Below are 16,786 nucleotides of genomic sequence, written 5' to 3'. Positions count from 1 at the left end.
TCTCAAAAATGTGCCCTGCTGGAGCCTAGAAAATGTTTATTTTATGCCTTAGGAGTACAGGCCCCAAAAATTAGGCATTCACCTGACAGAAAAGAACAAGTGATTATGTGGCTGGAGGTATATTAGTGGATAAAAATTTTACTGTAGGCCAGTACAGGCTCCAAAAATTAGGCATTCACCTGACAGAAAAAGCCTTTTATGCCTCTGTATATACATAAGACAAGGACCACTCTTTGTTCAGGACCACTCGTAGTCCAGGGGTTCCTCGCTTCTCAGAGCGTCCACATCGGCTGTTAAACCGATGTAGTCAGACACCTGTCGGTCTAGGAGTTCCCTGAGGCTGGATCCGGAGGGCGGCTCTCGATGGGTTGGCTGCAAAAATTATCTCATATCCGAAGTGACCAACACATCTCACAACAGCAGAATACAGCATCTCTCGCAGCAAGACCTGGAAATGCTGCATTCTGACAGCCCTCTGTGATGCTGGTAACATGTCTGCCATTTTGTGTTTGTGGGATCTAAGTACGTTGCCACCCAGTACTGGTCCTTGCCGTTTATGCTTTTTATACGGGGGTCCCTCTTCAAACTCTGGAGCATGAAGGCCCCTATTTGCACTAAATTGGAAGCGGTGAAGCACCCTGGCTCCTGCTCATCGCCCAGGAGAATGTTGTCCTTGGTCTTCTCCCCACAGCCACGGACAACACCAGGGATCACCGAAAAGTTTAAAGCCTGTGCTTCTTGCTTCTCCTCCTCCCCCCAGCCACCATCCTCCTCTGACTCCTCTTCAGACTCCCGCTGACTTGTCTCAGATGGAGTAGCCCCTCCTGGGAATTCATTCAGCATTGTGACTTCCTCATCTTCCAGCTCCTGTTCCTCGACGGCTTGATCAATGACACAACGCAATGCACTCTCCAGAAAGAAGGCTTAAGGTACGATGTCACTGATGGTGCCCTGGCTGCGACTGACCAGTTTGGTGATCTCATCAAATGGCTGCAGAAGTCTGAATGCGTCACGAATGAGCAGCCACTAGTGCAGTGAAAAGAAACCAAGCCCCCCAAAACCTGTCCTGCTGCAGAGTTCGTACAGTTAGTCGTTAACAGCACGTTGCTGCTGGAGCAGCCTATCAAGCATATACAAGGTGAAGTTCCAGCGCGTCGGGCTGTCACAAATCAGACATCTGACGGGCAGGTGGTGTTACTGCTGAACGTCAGCAAGGCGAGCCATGGCCGTGTAAGATCTTCTAAAATGGCCAGAGATTTTCCTGGCCTGCCGTAAGACAACCGGGACCCCGGGGTATTTGGCAATGAATCGCTGCGCAATTAAGGTCAGAAAGTGTGCCATGCACAGAACGTGTGCCATTTTGCCCTGTTTCAGTGCGCTCAGCAAAAAAGCACCGTTGTCGCACACCACTTTACCAACCGTCAAATTGAGCGGGGTTAGCCACTGATCGGCCTGTGACCGCAGAGCTGAAAGTAGTGCAGGACCGGTGTGGCTCTTGGTTTCCAGGCACAACAGCCGCAGCACAGCATGGCAACGTCTCACCTGGCATGTCGAATAGGTTCTGGGGAGCTTGGGGGGTGCAGCGGAAGAGGCGGTAGCAGTGGAAATGGAGGAGTCAGCCGAGAAGGAAATGGAGGATGAAGTAGGAGGAGGAGAAGAAGAGGCAGGCCTGCATGCAATTTGTGGTGGTAACCCCAAATCCACACGGGTGCCACGGGTTTCATGCTTGACGGCCGTCAGAAGGTTCACTCAGTGGGCAGTAAAAGGTATGTACCTTCCCTGCCCGTGTTTGCTAGACCACGTGTCTTTGGTCAGATGTATTTTGGCACCGACACTGTGTGCCAGAGATATATTCAATTGCCGCTGAACGTGGCTATATACCTCTGGGATGCCCTTCTGTGAGAAATATTTCCCTCCGCGGACCTTCCATTGGGGTGTGCCAATGGCCACAATTTAAATCTAAAGGCCTCCAAGTCCACCAGTTTATATGGCAGTAGTTGGCGGGCTAGCAGTTCCGACAAGCTAGCGGTCAGCTGTTGGCCAAGAGGGTTATCCGGCCTCATCAACTGTTTACGCTCAAACATTTGGGCCACAGAAGCCTGCCTTCTGCCAGGTGAACGCGACAACGGCACGGTGGAAGGTGGAGTGGAGGACAAATGGGAGGAGAGAAGAGGCAGGACGTGGAGCGCCGGGAGTGTGGCTTTGTGGGTTCTGACGGCGTTGCTCCCACTGGGCTCATTGATTGGAGGCCAGGTGCCTTAAGACGGTCATCCCTAGGTAAGTGTTGAGCTTACCCCGACTTATGCGTTGACAGAACAGGCTGCAGATGGCAACACTATTGTCAGCAGCTGTCATGCCCTGCCCTGTGAGTGCTCTGAGAAAATCTATCAGACTTGCTGCATGTGAATCTATCTGACAGATTGCTTTGTTGTGGCTTTGGGCATGATCCCACCCCCTCACAGGTTCTGCTCATTTGTTAGTGATGCTATTTATGCCTGCCTCTCACTATAGCCCTTGCGGTTTATAGGTTCTCCTGGAGTTCTCTGCTGGTGTTTGGTGGATCTCTTGCTTCCAGTTCGTCTTTAGTTAAGTCCTCCTTCCTTCCCTTCTGTTGTTTGTATTGGCTAGGCATTAGGTAGACGCGGGATCCTTCATCTTGTGGAAGGAACTGGTTGTCTTTTCACCTGTTCCCTAGCTGAGGGTTTGTGTCAGTTGCAGCAGGGCTTAGGTTTGCGTGCATGAACACTTCTACCATTGAGATTTTGTTCATGTTGGTAGCAGTCAGGGAAAGGCTCAGGGATTGTCAGGAGGAGACCTTTCCCTGTTCCCTAGCTGTGGGGCCTAGCCTGCTGTTTTGTTTAATTTTGTTGTGTTTGGTTTGCTTCCCTTTCCTCACCTTTTGTGACAGCAGTTGACATGTTAAAAATAGCCCACACTGCGGAGCCATGTGCCAGCATCCTAGGAGCGCAAGATGTGATCGTGCATGGTGGATGGCTCGCTCCAGATACATTTGCAGTCTGCTTTTTGCCTCCTGTGCACTGTGAGTTCTGCCTGCTTTTTCTCCTTCTCCTCCCTATCTGCTGCTCTATCTCTCCCTCTGAACTCCCCTCCTCTTCCTCTCTTGTGGGCACCAACGTGACATCCATCGACACGTCATCATCGTCACCTTCACCACCACTGACATTTGAGATATCGGTGAAGGCAGCAACAGCGTGGACTACCCTCCTTGGCTGATCTGGGTACTGTCATCAGACCGCTGGGTGGAGGCTGTTGCTACCTCCTCTTCCTCATCCAATGCCAATAATGGCTGCGCATCGGTAAGGTCTAGAAATGATTCCTCTGACTCGAGTGGAGGGGCTATGGTGGTAGTGGTGGTGTCTTTGGGGGTGCACACAGCAGAGAGTGAGGAGGGTGCAGAAGCGGAAATATGAGTGAGCCACTCAACCAACTCTGGTGCATCCTTTGAAGTAATCGCATGCGCCTTCTCCAACTTCCCATTTAGGCTTACTTATTTAAGCCACATTCTTATAAGCAGGATAAGAAATAAGCTATAACGAGTGTTTAGGAAGTGTAGGAAGGCGCAAGGGGCCGTCATTGATTGAAGGTATGTGTCACCGACATTCCTGGCCTCGGTGAGGTAAGAGCCAGTAGTTTTAAGTGTCAGCAGCAGCTAGTGCTGACTGACACTGTTTTGTTGTTAGTATGGCTGAAAAGCCGATCCGGGCCGGCTCTTACTGGGAGTAGCCAAAGTGCTGGGTGGGTGGCTTCTCCCCACGCTCCAGGCCCGGTCTCTTTTGGCCTATATAAAACCCAGCCAGCAGTCTCAGCTGGGTGTGGTTTTTCTTCCATCTGACAGAGAAGCTGGGGAGTCTGTGTGTTTTGGGACCTGTAAATTTTTGCCGTGCTAAAGGGCTGAGAGCCGCATGCCGGGAAACGGGCCCCTAAAGCCTGCTGTGGACTGCGGATGAAAAACTGCTAACCAGGTGAAGAATTTGTTCTATTGACATTGCATTGTGTGAACAAACACCAAGACTGTGAACGGTCATTTTGTTTTTCCTTATGTGTGAATAAACACTGAACTGTTTAACCCTTTCACGACTGCAATCTGTATATATACGTGATAGCTGCACATGCCCCGTGCAGCTACCACGTATATACACGTTCTGGCAGCTCTTTAATCCAAGCGCTGCAAAGCGCTTGGATTTAAGCTTCTGCCCCTGTCCTGCTGCTGTCACGGACAGCATATAGTGCGGTAATGCCGGCAAGGGGCCAATCAGAGTGGCCCCTTGCCGGCAATCGATCCGATTGGTTAGTCTGTGCAGACTAACCAATCGGATCGCGGCAGTGTTAAAATGCCGGTTTCAGGCTCTGATCTGCGCTCTGCAGATCACAGCCTGAAATCGGTAATGTGTCCTGAAGCCCCCTCTGTGCCCCCTCCTTGTTCATGTCCTGCCCCCGATGCGGTCCTGCCCCGATCTGTGCCCCCTCCTTGTTCTTGTCCTGCCCCCGATGCGGTCCGCCCCCTCCTGCACCGATCTGTGCCTCCTTCGTGTTGATCATCTTATCCTGCCCCCCCGAAGCGGTCCGCCCCCTCCTGCCCCGATCTGTAAGTAAAATGCTGCCCCCCCCTCCCCCGTTTCCAGCGCTGCCCCCTGCCCCCGATGCGGTCCCCCTTGTGTGTGTGTGATGGCGGCGGCTCCATTCCTGAGCCGCCGCCATCAGCAGCGTGTGTCAGCTCTATGCTGACACTGCTGTAACCCCATAGATGCCGCAGTAGCGGCATCCATGGGTGTAATAGAGGGAGGGGGCCCCCTCTCTCTCAACCATCAGGGCTGCTGCGATCGCAGCGCCCGATGGTTGCCATGGCAACCGGACGCTTTGCAAAGGCGTCCGGTTGCCATGGTATAGGCGTCCAGTGCTGCCACCTACAGGCATCTGATTGTATTATACTTTGCAATGCAAGAGCATTGCAAAGTATAGTACAACCATCAGCCCCACTGGATCTTCAAGATCCAAGAGGGAACTGATAAAAAAAAATGTGAAAATAATAAAAGTAAAAATAAATAAATAAAAATGTAAAAAATAAATTTCCTTTTCCTATAAAAAAACCCCCAAACAAACAGAAAACCACACATATTAGGTGTCACCGCGTCCGTAACGACCATCTCTATAAATATATCACATCATCAACCCCGTCCAATAAACACCATAAAAAATAAAAACTGTGTAAAAAAATAAGCCATTTTTGTCACCTTACATCACAAAAAGTGCAACACCAAGCAATCAAAAAAGGCGAATATACCCCAAAATAGTACCAATCAAACCGTTACCTCATCCCGCAAAAAATGAGCCCATATTTAAGACAATCGCCCAAAAAATAAATAAGCTATGGCTCTCAGACTATGGAGACACTAAAACATCATTTTTTTGGTTTCAGAAATGCTATTATTGTGTAAAACTTAAATAAATAAGAAAAAGTATACATATTAGGTATTGCCACATCCGTAACGATCTGCTCTATAAAACGGTCACATGACCTAACCCCTCAGATGAACGCTGTAAAAAAAAATCCTATGTACCCAAAAATGGTACCAATAAAAACCTCAACTCTTTCTGCAAAAAATGAGCCCCTGCACAAGACGATCGGTAGAAAAATAAAAAACATATGGCGTTCAGAAAACCAATCCAGCAAAATCTGCCTTCCAAAAACCATGCGGCGCTCCTTCCATTCTGCGCCCTGCCGTGCGCCCTTACATCAGTTTACGACCACATGTGGGGTGTTTCTGTAAACCGCAGAATCAGAGTAATAAATATTGAGTTTTGTTTAGCTGTTAACCCTTAATGTGTTAAAGAATAAAAATGTAATAAAATAGAAAATCTGCTAAAAAAGTGAAATTTAGAAATTTCATCTCCATTTTCCTTTAATTCTTGTGGAACACCTAAAGGGTTAATAATGTTTGTAAAATTGGTTTTGAATACCTTGAGGGGTGTAGTTTCTACAATGGGGTCATTTATGGGGTTATCCACTATGTAGGCCCCACAAAGTGACTTCAGACCTGAACTAGTTCTTAAAAAGTGGGTTTTGGAAATTTTCTTAAAAATTTTAAGAATTGCTTCTAAACTTCTAAGCCTTCTAACGTCCTAAAAAAATAAAATAACATTTCCAAAATGATGCCAACATAAAGTAGACATATGGGGAATGTTATGTAATAAATATTTTATGAGGTATCACTTTCTGTTTTAGAAGCAGAGAAATTGAAATTTAGAAAATTGCAAATTTTTACTTTTTTTTGGTAAATTTGGGATTTTTTTAAAAAAAAAGGAGATATATAGTGACTCAAATTTATGACTGTCATGAAGTACAATGTGTCACGAGAAAACAATCTCAGAATGGCTTGGATAAGTAAAAGTGTTCCAAAGCTATTACCACTTAAAGTGACGCATGTCAGATTTGTAAATTTTGACCTGGACACTGGGGCATCAATGACCTTTGGTCATGAAAGGGTTAAAAAGACTTTGTGATTGCCTCTATACTGCGTCCGCTAGTCTGTCTACCAGAGCAAAACCCCACAGAGGTTAGAGAGCAGAGATAAGGAGCCGGTCTGCTCCTGGTCTGACGGAAAAGACACAGGCTGCCACTACAGCATGTCAGCTCTGTACAGAAAAAAAGTGTTTTTTAATAAAGACCAATTTAAATAATATTTTTACCTCTAAATGAGTACAAAGCAAAAAATTGTCCCCAAAGGTTTACATAGCCTTTAAATTCCACAGCAAGCAAGCAAATAGGTGCATATTGATTTCTGCAGCATGCAGCATGAAAATAAGGTTTTCTATAATACCATTCACTTGCATGGTACTGTACCGTTGCAGATTTTCATGGCAGGTTTCCCACTAAAAGCCCATATTAAATTAATCCTATGTGAAGATGGCCATTATGGACATAATATGAAGACCATGAATATAAAATATGTTATAACTACAAAGTTAACCCGACATTACATATACATATACCACACGTTGTAGATGTAGGAAAATTGGAGAATTAGTTCAGCATGGCCGACAAGGCAACCCTTTCTCTGAACACAGGCAATCAGCTCACCCCCCCGGAGATCAGCGTGCAGCTGCGTCTAGCCATATGATCCCTCTCTAGAGTGGGAGCTGGTGTCTACTCTGACTATGGCCTGCACCCGTAATGCAGCTCCTATAGAGATGCATAGGAGCATTATAAGAATATGACAGAAAAATTGTGACATGCCATCTACATTACAATATGCCGTATGTAGTGTATGAATGTAATCTTCCCTAGAAGCATTGCTCCTAGAAGTGAATGCCTCTGTACATACAGCGCCTGTACAGGGAGCCATACTGTGTGTTTTTTGTTTTTTCTCAATTTTTTTATATGGTCAGATGTTACTTTTCCCTCTATAGTGAATTATGAAATTCAATACAAAGTTGGGGTCTATTGCCTTTGTGCATTTTTATTGTTTTTGACCTTTTTATCAAAAAGCAGCATGCTCTAGTACTGTGATGGCTAACCTCCGTCACTCCTGCTGTGGTAAAACTACAACTCCCAAGATGTACACTTGCAATCGCTGTTCTCAGAACTCCATAGAAATTAATATAGCATGCTGGGAGTCGTAGTTTCACCACAGCTGCACCACTAGCCATCACTGCTCTAGTATGATGTTATTTTCTGATGTTTTAAACATAGGAATCTCTATGGGTGTTAAAAAAAGATGTTTGTCCTACGTATTCACTTAAAAATGATTAAAAAAGCTAGAAAAACTTTAAAAATACACGCAAAAGAAAACTATTTGTAAAGGTGATAATATACATAAAGACTTATAACCTTGATCAACAGCGAAGCTCTAATCCAGAAGTGCCTAAACTTTAAATTCCAAAAGTTTGAAGCAGCTTCTGAAATAATTAAAGGATTTTATGATTATGTTACCTCACCCAACAGGGATGTTACATTTTCCGCAGCATATGAGCAACTTGCACTCACCAACACTGTAGCACTGTAGCACTCTCGTGGTATTTAATACTGACATTTTAGCACATCCTCTATTAACATGTTTTCCAGTCTGGCACATATCTTTAAATATCATTGCTAAATTTACACAGCTGACATACCTCCACAGCATAAACAAAATCAACAGCAAGTTGTCACGTTCGAAATCCAAGAAATCTGTTTGCTTTTTTCCCCCCTTCTTCTTTTATTTAAGAAAGAACCAGAGAATTCTATCCGCTTCATCAATCCACTAAACTTTTTTGCATAATTACCTTATTACCGATGGCTTCACAACAAACAAGGGGTCATGCCACTCATCTCTGTCATCATCCTGGTGCACCAGGCGCTCTTTCCAAAGGCTGTGACACGGTTTAGTGTGACTGGCCCAATGATTGAGCTCACATCATTGCAATAATTAGCCAGATCACCTTAGCATATTATCAAAGCGACCCACCCAAGCCCAAGTCCATATGGTTTCCCATACCTAATGAGTCAGTTAATGTGCTATGTCCAGGAGTAATGGGTACTTGTTATGGATGACATGAGGCATCATTTGCCAAATTTCTGACTGATTAAGGTTTCCGTGCTGACTTTTTCTCCTTTGCGTTTTGTTAATTAAACGTTTCAAAAAATGATTTGATCTCCAGGTTTGAAGTAAGTCTTTATACATAGATGGCAATGATGATACGAAATATCCATATTGCTATATCTGGAATATAAAAAGTGTAAGTTTTATTATCATAACTAGAAATGAGCGAATCAATGTGGAATTCGATCCGAATTTCAGGCAAAATTCGATTTGCACCGAATACGAATTTCCTGACGCTTCGTGATAACGAATTGCATTTTTTTCTAAAGTGGCTGCTGCACATTAGGACATGGAGCAAAGAACTCTGGGAACGAGGGATCACCCACAATGCTATGCATGCAACCAATGAGCAGCCAGAAAGCCCTGTGATGTCACAGCCCTATAAATGGCCTCAGCCATCTTGGATTCAGCCATTTTCCAGTATACTTAGTGCAGGGAGAGACATTATCAGTATCTAGGGAAAGTGGTAGCAAAGACTTGCAAACCTTTCTTGTTATTGGGGTGCAAGTGCTGTGTGATAGAGATATTTCTACGGCTTATTAGCAGTTGCGCGGTGCAGTTATATGTTCTAAAGCATTTTTTGGCGTGTATAAGTAAAAAAAAAAAAATGACTTATTTGCAGTTCAGCGGTGCAGTTATATGTTCTAAAGCCTTTTTTGACGTGTATTAGTGGAAAAAAAGAAGGGCTTATTTGCCGTTCAGCGGTGCAGTTATATGTTCTAAAGCCTTTCTTGGAGTGTATAAGTGGAAAAAAAATAAGGGCTTATTTGCCGTTCAGCGGTGCAGTTATATGTTCTAAAGCCTTTTTTGGGGTGTCTTAGTGGAAAAATGGCATATTAGCCTTTTAGCGGTGCAGTTATATGTTCTAAAGCCTTTTTTGGAGTGTATTAGTGCAAAAAAAATGGGCTTAGTAGCCATTGTGTGGTGAAGTCAGAAAATAACTTCCTTTTTTGCCATGTATTAGTGGAAAACAAAAAGTATTATTTGCCGTTCAGCGGTGCAGTTATATGTTCTAAAGCCTTTTTTGGCGTGTATAAGTGGAAAAAAATAAGGGCTTATTTGCCGTTCAGCGGTGCAGTTATATGTTCTAAAGCCTTTTTTGGCGTGTATTAGTGGAAAAAAGTAAGGGCTTATTTTCCATTGTGTGGTGAAGTGACAAAATTACAGCCTTTTTTGGGGTGTATTATTTACTTTTTATTTACTTATTTGATCTAACAGTATGTCAGACAGAGAAGTGACCGGACCTGCACAGGGGAGGGGCAGAGGCCTAAATGTTTCTGGCATAGGTCGCAGCAGAGTAAGGGGGCGTGACAGCAGGGGTCACTTCCAGAGGCCTGAGCTCCCAGAGTCAGCTAGCGGTCGTGTCTTGACCAGCAACCCAGCGGTTCTTGAATGGTTGACTCAGTCATCCACTTGGTCCCAAGGGACATCAGACACCCCCAACCAAGAGTTGGTGGGTTCGTCAGACACAGCCCTTAGTTGGCATGGCCCAGGAGCAAGCCCTGTGCCCTCACCTGTCCTCCACCTGCCTCTGTCCTTTTCTCTTCTCTCATCCAGATAAGTATTATACGCTGTGGGCTCAGCTCCACTATACAGCGAGGACAAGCTACTAGAGAACAGTCAGCAGCTACTGCCCAGCCGAGATCTGGGTGAGACATCCGCCGCTTTCTCCAGTAGGCGGGCAAGTAGTGATGAGGAGAGTGGCGTGGGAGCTGGTGTTGCAAGCGGTCAGGCTCCTGGCTCAGAGACCGTTAAGGAGGACATCAGTGATGTGTAGACAGTACTTGATGAGGATGTAGCCAATTGCAATTGGTAGCCAGCTGACAAAGGGGCTTCATTATCATCGGGAGAAGACTATGGCAGCGTGCACGAGAGGCAGCGGCGGAGCCAGCAAGTCGGTAGCGTGGCGAGTCAGCAAGGTGGCAACAGTGGGAGGTCGGGAGCCGAACATGCCCAGGGTAGACCACCCGCTTCGCAGGAGCCTACTTGCCTGGAAAGTAGTGGTGCAGGGGTTCACGGAGGCAGTCAGTGCGGAGTGTTGGGGGTAAAATCACCTACTCGGCAGTGTGGCAATTTTTTGTTAAGCTGCCGGAGGTGAACATGGCCATTTGCCGAATCTGTGGGCAGAAGGTGAAGCGTGGCCAGGGTGTCAATGTTGGCACCACGGCCCTGCATCAACATATGCAGCATCACCATTAAGTGGCCTGTGAGAACCGTGGCTCCAATGTGGTGGTCCAGCCTGCCGCAGCAACCGCTGCATCACCCAGTGGCACTCACCCGATTTCAGGCAGTCAAGGCTCCACCACCTCAGCCGAAGGAAGCTGTCCTTCCCATCATCTGCTGGTCCTGATGCTCTTCACCCTCCTACTCCTCGTCAGTAATTCCATCAGCAATCGATCACCAAAGCGATTGCCAAGAGACAACAGTATGCGTGCACTCATCCAACGGTGCAGAAGCTGAACGTGCTCCTGGCCAAGTTGCTGGTGCTGCAGTCCCTCCCTTTCCAAGTAGTGGACTCTGCACCTTTCAGAGAACTGATGGCTTGTGCCGAGCCAAGGTGGAGAGTCCCAAGCCGTCATTTCTTTGCCAAAAAGACAGTACCAGCACTGCACAAATATGTAGAACAGAAGGTGGGCCAGTACTTGAGCCTATCGGTGTCTGCCAAGGTGTGTGGCAGCACCGACGTGTGCAGCTGTAACTACGGTCAAGGACAATATATGTCCTTTACGGCCCACTGAGTAAATGAGGTTCCTGCCCAGCCAAACCAGCAACTTGGCCAGGTGACGCCGGTTCCGCCTCCACGTTCTCACGCTGTTGGTCCTGCGACAATGTCCACCTCTGCCTCCTCATCCACCACCAGGTTCTCAGCCTCTACTGTAGGGACAATTCACAGTGCACAGTGTTTCTCCGCGACAACTGAAAATCGGAACCATGGTGACCAACAACAGGAAGAAGTGCTACGTCAAGGAGGGCTGAGTCATGCGCCCTGCATGGCGCACGTGTTCAATCTGGTTGTCAAGCGGTTCCTGAAGTCTTCCACCCATCTGCAAGACATCCTAAAAATGCTCAGGAAACTTTGCATGCACTTAGCCTCTCGTACACCGCCAAGCGCACCCTCCTTGAGCTGCAGTGGCAGAACAGCGTCCCCCAACATAGGCTGATACGCGAGGTTTTCACCCGTTGGAATTAAACGCTCCATATGTTGGACCGACTGTAAGAAACAGATAAAGGCCATAAATGATTTCTTGATGATCCAAGCGTACAGGAGTACTCCCCTGTGTAAGTTCGATGTCAGCCAGTGGCAGCTCGTGTGAAACCTGCCGTTTGCTCAGGCACTATGAGGATGTCACGTTATTTGTCAGTCGCCAAGACTACGGGATGAACAACGTCAACTGCTTCATATCCTGGAACAGATGCTGGTAAATCTGGCTAGTCAGGGGACTGGAGACGTGGAGCCTACATCTCATGGCCATATGAGCCCTGTGGGGGCTGAACTGGTGGAGGAGGACATTGGAGCACAAGCAATGTGTAGTGAAATGGGTGGTTTTTCTACACAGGTGACAGGAGAGGAGGAGCAGCCGTAGGAGCAAGAGGGAGATGAGGAAGACGAGGCAGATGACCCAGGCACACCTGGCAGTATGCAGTGGAGATGGAGGCAGGGAGTCCCTCCGAGTCACTTGTGCAAATGGCCAGCTGCATGCTCACTTTCTTGCGTAGTGACAGCCGAATTGTCACCATTCTGCAGAGGTATGACTTCTGGCTCTCCACCTTGTTGAACCTTCACTACCGGTCCAAAATAGGTGCCTTTTTTACACCCGCTGAGAGGGAGGACAAACTGAACTACTATAGAGACATCCTATGTAGTCAGTTGGCCGCTGCCTATCTGCACCATTGTCCATCCTCTCGCAGGTCTGACCAGGGAGGCCTTCTGTGTTGCTGTGGCAGGGTGGGGGGGGGGGGGGCGGTAGGAGCAGTACCAGTTTTATCAGCAGCAGCTTGAGTCTAGAGTCAATGATGAACAGCTTTCTAACCTGCCTAGTGAAGAAACTACTCACCAGTAGCATTAGCTAGACCTGGAGCAGAACCTGAACCTGCAGGTGGTGGCATACTTGGACAGCACCCTGCCACCCCACATTGAAGATCCACTGGACTACTGGGAAGCCAAACTGAATTTGTGGCCGCAACTGGCAGAGTTTGCCCTGGAAAAGCTGTCCTGCCCGGCCAGTAGTGTGGCATCAGAGCGGGTGTTTGGTGCAGCGGGGGCCATAGTTACCCCAAGAAGAACTCGCCTATCCACCCAAAATGTGGAGAGACTGACCTTTGTCAAGATGAATCAGGTGTGGATTAGCCAGGATTTCCACCCACCAATGTCTGATGCATCAGATTAGATCATCCATGCTGCCTCACCCAAACCTTGACAAAAGAGACTGGCTTCTTCTGGCTACCTGCCTCAGCTACTATTCTGATGCTGCCACCCGCCTGATGCCACACATCTGATGCCAAGTGCTCCTTCTTACACCCACCATCGTCAGCAGGTACTGTTATTGCCACCCACCTCCCCACTCTGTCACTTGGTCACTTTGTGGTCTCTTGATGCTGCTACCACCTCAACACTATATAAATGGGCCACTCTGTAGCCTCCTCATGCTGCTGCTGCCACCTCCACACTATTCCAATCAAAAGAGTAACCACAGCACTCGTGTAGAGGGCTTTCGCGGGTGCCCGTCTCCAATTGATTCCTTCCACCCCAGGAGTCTTGTATAATTTTTCCACAAAAGATGGCGGAGACAGCACACCAAATGAAGTTGCTATTGAAGTTTTATTTGTGCAGTAGTACACACATTACATTTACGGCTAGTGCAACGTTTCGGGTCCTAATGCGGTACCCTTTGTCAAGCTATAAATGTAAAAAATAATATTATAAATAAATATCGCAATACATAATTATCTCAAAAAAATTCATCATAAGGACAGTACACATAATTATCTCATATTACGACAAATTCATCATGAGACTAGTACACAAGGTACTAGGGTAAATTAGCAAGAAAGTATAAACACAGGACAAAAAATATAGATAGAAAAAAGGGGGTTAGATCAGGTCAGATAAACTAAGTCAGGATACATCGAATGAAAGAGGCACAAAAAACACACAAAAAACGCAATAGATAGATGCAAGTGTCCTATAGGGTCCGCCAGTTAGATCTTAAACTGAGAGGAGATCAGTAATAACTAGCAAGACTGCTGAGATAGAAAGACAGCAACACATAAGGCATAGTAAATACATACTGTGAACTAGTTATGAAAGTAAAACAACAGATAACATGTGCACTGTTAACCAAAGGCTAGATACAGTGTAAAGTGCCAAATGTAAAAGATATACCTTAAGCTTGGGTTGTGACAGGAATGGCGTGGTGCGATTTGGACACTGTAAGATCGTGAATTTATAATGCGCGCTATCTGAGCTCCATGGGCATGACAGAGCCCTGGAGTGGTGCGCTATTGGCTAGATGAAGTGCGTCATAGTAGGGCGTCTACAGCGCAGGGTTCCTCCAATGAATAAGCACCCAGAGAGTAAAAGAGGCGTATCAATGTATCCTGACTTAGTTTATCTGACTTGATCTAACCCCCCTTTTTCTATCTATATTTTTTGTCCTATGTATATACTTTCTTGCTACTTTACCCTAGTACCTTGTGTACTAGTCTCATGATGAATTTGTCGTAATATGAGATAATTATGTGTACTGTTCTTTATGATGAATTTTTTTGAGATAATTATGTATTGAGATATTTATTTATAATATTATTTTTTTACATTTATAGCTTGACAAAGAGTACTGCATTAGGACCCGAAACGTTGCACTAGCCGTAAATGTAATGTGTGTACTACTGCACGAATAAAACTTCAATAGCAACTTCATTTGGTGTGCTGTCTCCGCCATCTTTTATGGAAAAATTGCCACCTCCACACTATGTCACCTTGCCAGTCTGTGGCCTCCTCCTCAGTCTGTGGCCTTTTCATGCTGCTGCCACCTCCACACTATGTCACCTTGCCACTCTGTGGTCTCCTCATGCTGCTGCTAAATCAACACTATGTCACTGGGCCACTCTGTGGCCTCCTCATGTTGCTGCTGCCACCTCCACACTATGTCACCTTGCCACTCTGTGGTCTCCTCATGCTGCTGCTAAATCAACACTATGTCACTGGGCCACTCTGTGGCCTCCTCTTGCTGCTGCTAACTCAACACTATGTCACTGGGCCACTTTGTGGCTTCCTTATGCTGCTGCCACCTCAACACTATGTAAATGGGGCACTCTGTGGTCTCCTCATGCTGCTGCTGCGACCTCCCCACCGGGTCACTGGGCCACTCTGTGGACTTCTTGATCTGTTCTCCCACCCTCCCCACTCCATGACTGGGCCACTATTTAGCCTTTTTGGTCTGGTTGACATCATTTATTTGACCCTTCTGATCGGTCAGAAGGAAGGAAAAATGAGACGCACAATGGATCTTTTCTGACGGATCAGAGGAAGGGCAAAATAATCAGTGACTTCAACACAAACTTACTGCTGACACCCTCTCCACTCTGTCAGGGACCTCTACTTTTATAAGCGTTTAATAGAACAGGTTCTGTAGACATCTATGTGGAATCAGCTTACAACGGAGTAAAAGGATTGCGCTCTTTCACGCTACAGTAGGATCTTGGGGCTCTGCACGGTTCTTTGTACCTGACGCTAACATTGACCTGTCAGGCTGAGTTCACACTTGAGTTATTTGGTCAGTTTTTGCCCCGTAACTGTCCAAATCAGTGAAGAGCGATCATGTGCGTGTCATGCTGACTCACAGTATTGTTTTACTACCACAGCAGACTCCCTATGCGTGAAACTGCAAGGCACAGTGTTCTACACCACTATACAGGCTCTCTGTAGCCAGGAAATAGCTGTTTTTTAACGTGATTCGCCACAAATAAATTCGGATCTAATCTTTTCGGAAAATTCGACGAACTGGCCGAATCGAATTTTTGAGAAATTCGCTCATCTCTAATTATAACATTTAACGTGTTTTATTAGTAGGATTATTTCTATTATTATGATTAATACAGTGTTATTTTGCCCACTGTACAATTTTGAATTGGACGTTGCAAGTGAAATTATCATGAGATTGTTTGAAAAAATTATTTGTAACTGTTTCAAAGTGACCAGTTTTCATTTGTGCTAGGCCTCATTCATATGGCTCGACTATACCTTCCTTTGCCTCACATTTCATATGGATGCAGAGTTTTTTTTGCTCTAATGACATATTGGCATGTTTGTTTCATGCGGTATTATAGAGGTATTGTCTCTTAGGAGCACTGCCTCACAGGAGGAATATGGTGTCATATACAGTGCCCACTGCTCTATAATATGATACCGAAGGTACTCCATGTGGGTATTGCATTATAATATTATGGGGCAAACTCAATAATAAAACAGCATTGCAGTGTATTATATCAGTTACAGTAAAACTGACAGAATTCCTATTAGGCCCTGTTAAAGGCTGGTTCTAATAGGTATCCATACATGGCAACCTTGTAAGTCATTGTTAGGCCCATGGCTGGCAGGGCAACCCCTTATCACCCCACAATGCGTCATGGACTGTCAATGAAATCGTAGACTGAGCCCTCTCCCTCTCTATAGCCACTCAGATGCCACAATCAGCATTGACAAATGCATCTTGGGAGTTAAACTAGCAGGATCAGAGTTATAGCTGATCCTAGCAGTGAGAGTGTGGTGCCAGCTGTATAATACAGCCAGCACTCCCAAGTGAGGACATGGGCACTTCTCCTGAAGTATGTGGGCTCGCATGAAGCATGTACTTCCCACTATCTACTTTTATGGTGCAGGGTTAGAAGGGATTAAAGTGGTTTCTGGGGGTTGCGGAAATTCTTCAGAAAGCACTCAAGATAGGATAAAAATATGAAAGGGATACTCATAACTCAGTGGGTCCTGGCTGGACTTTGCTTCTTGGTCCGCTCTCGACATGCAGAAAATTCCTGGATACACCTGCTCAGCCATTTACTGGCTAAGGCAGGTCACTGTTGTGGCCAGTGATTGTCTGAGCAGACATCTGCAGGTATTTTCTGTGTGTTAGGATGGGATCAAGAAGTAAAGACCAGTTGGAACCCTGTGTGGCAAGGTTTATTTTTAG

At 46.1% G+C, this 16,786-nt stretch overlaps 1 long non-coding RNA gene across 1 annotated transcript; it reads right to left on the bottom strand.

Annotated features, from left to right (window-relative positions):
* Positions 1 to 13,370: 13,370 nt before the first annotated feature.
* On the bottom strand, positions 13,371 to 14,019 carry LOC120999098. Its single transcript, XR_005778506.1, has 2 exons — positions 13,984 to 14,019; positions 13,371 to 13,497 (listed from the first exon to the last, which is right to left on the bottom strand). It is a non-coding gene; the product is annotated as an uncharacterized LOC120999098 (long non-coding RNA).
* Positions 14,020 to 16,786: the final 2,767 nt, after the last annotated feature.

This window comes from Bufo bufo, chromosome 4, assembly GCF_905171765.1.
Source record: "Bufo bufo chromosome 4, aBufBuf1.1, whole genome shotgun sequence".
In the NCBI taxonomy this organism is placed as follows: domain Eukaryota; kingdom Metazoa; phylum Chordata; class Amphibia; order Anura; family Bufonidae; genus Bufo; species Bufo bufo.
The sequence above is the reverse complement of the archived record's forward strand: the minus strand, read 5'-3'. Positions and strand labels throughout refer to the sequence as shown.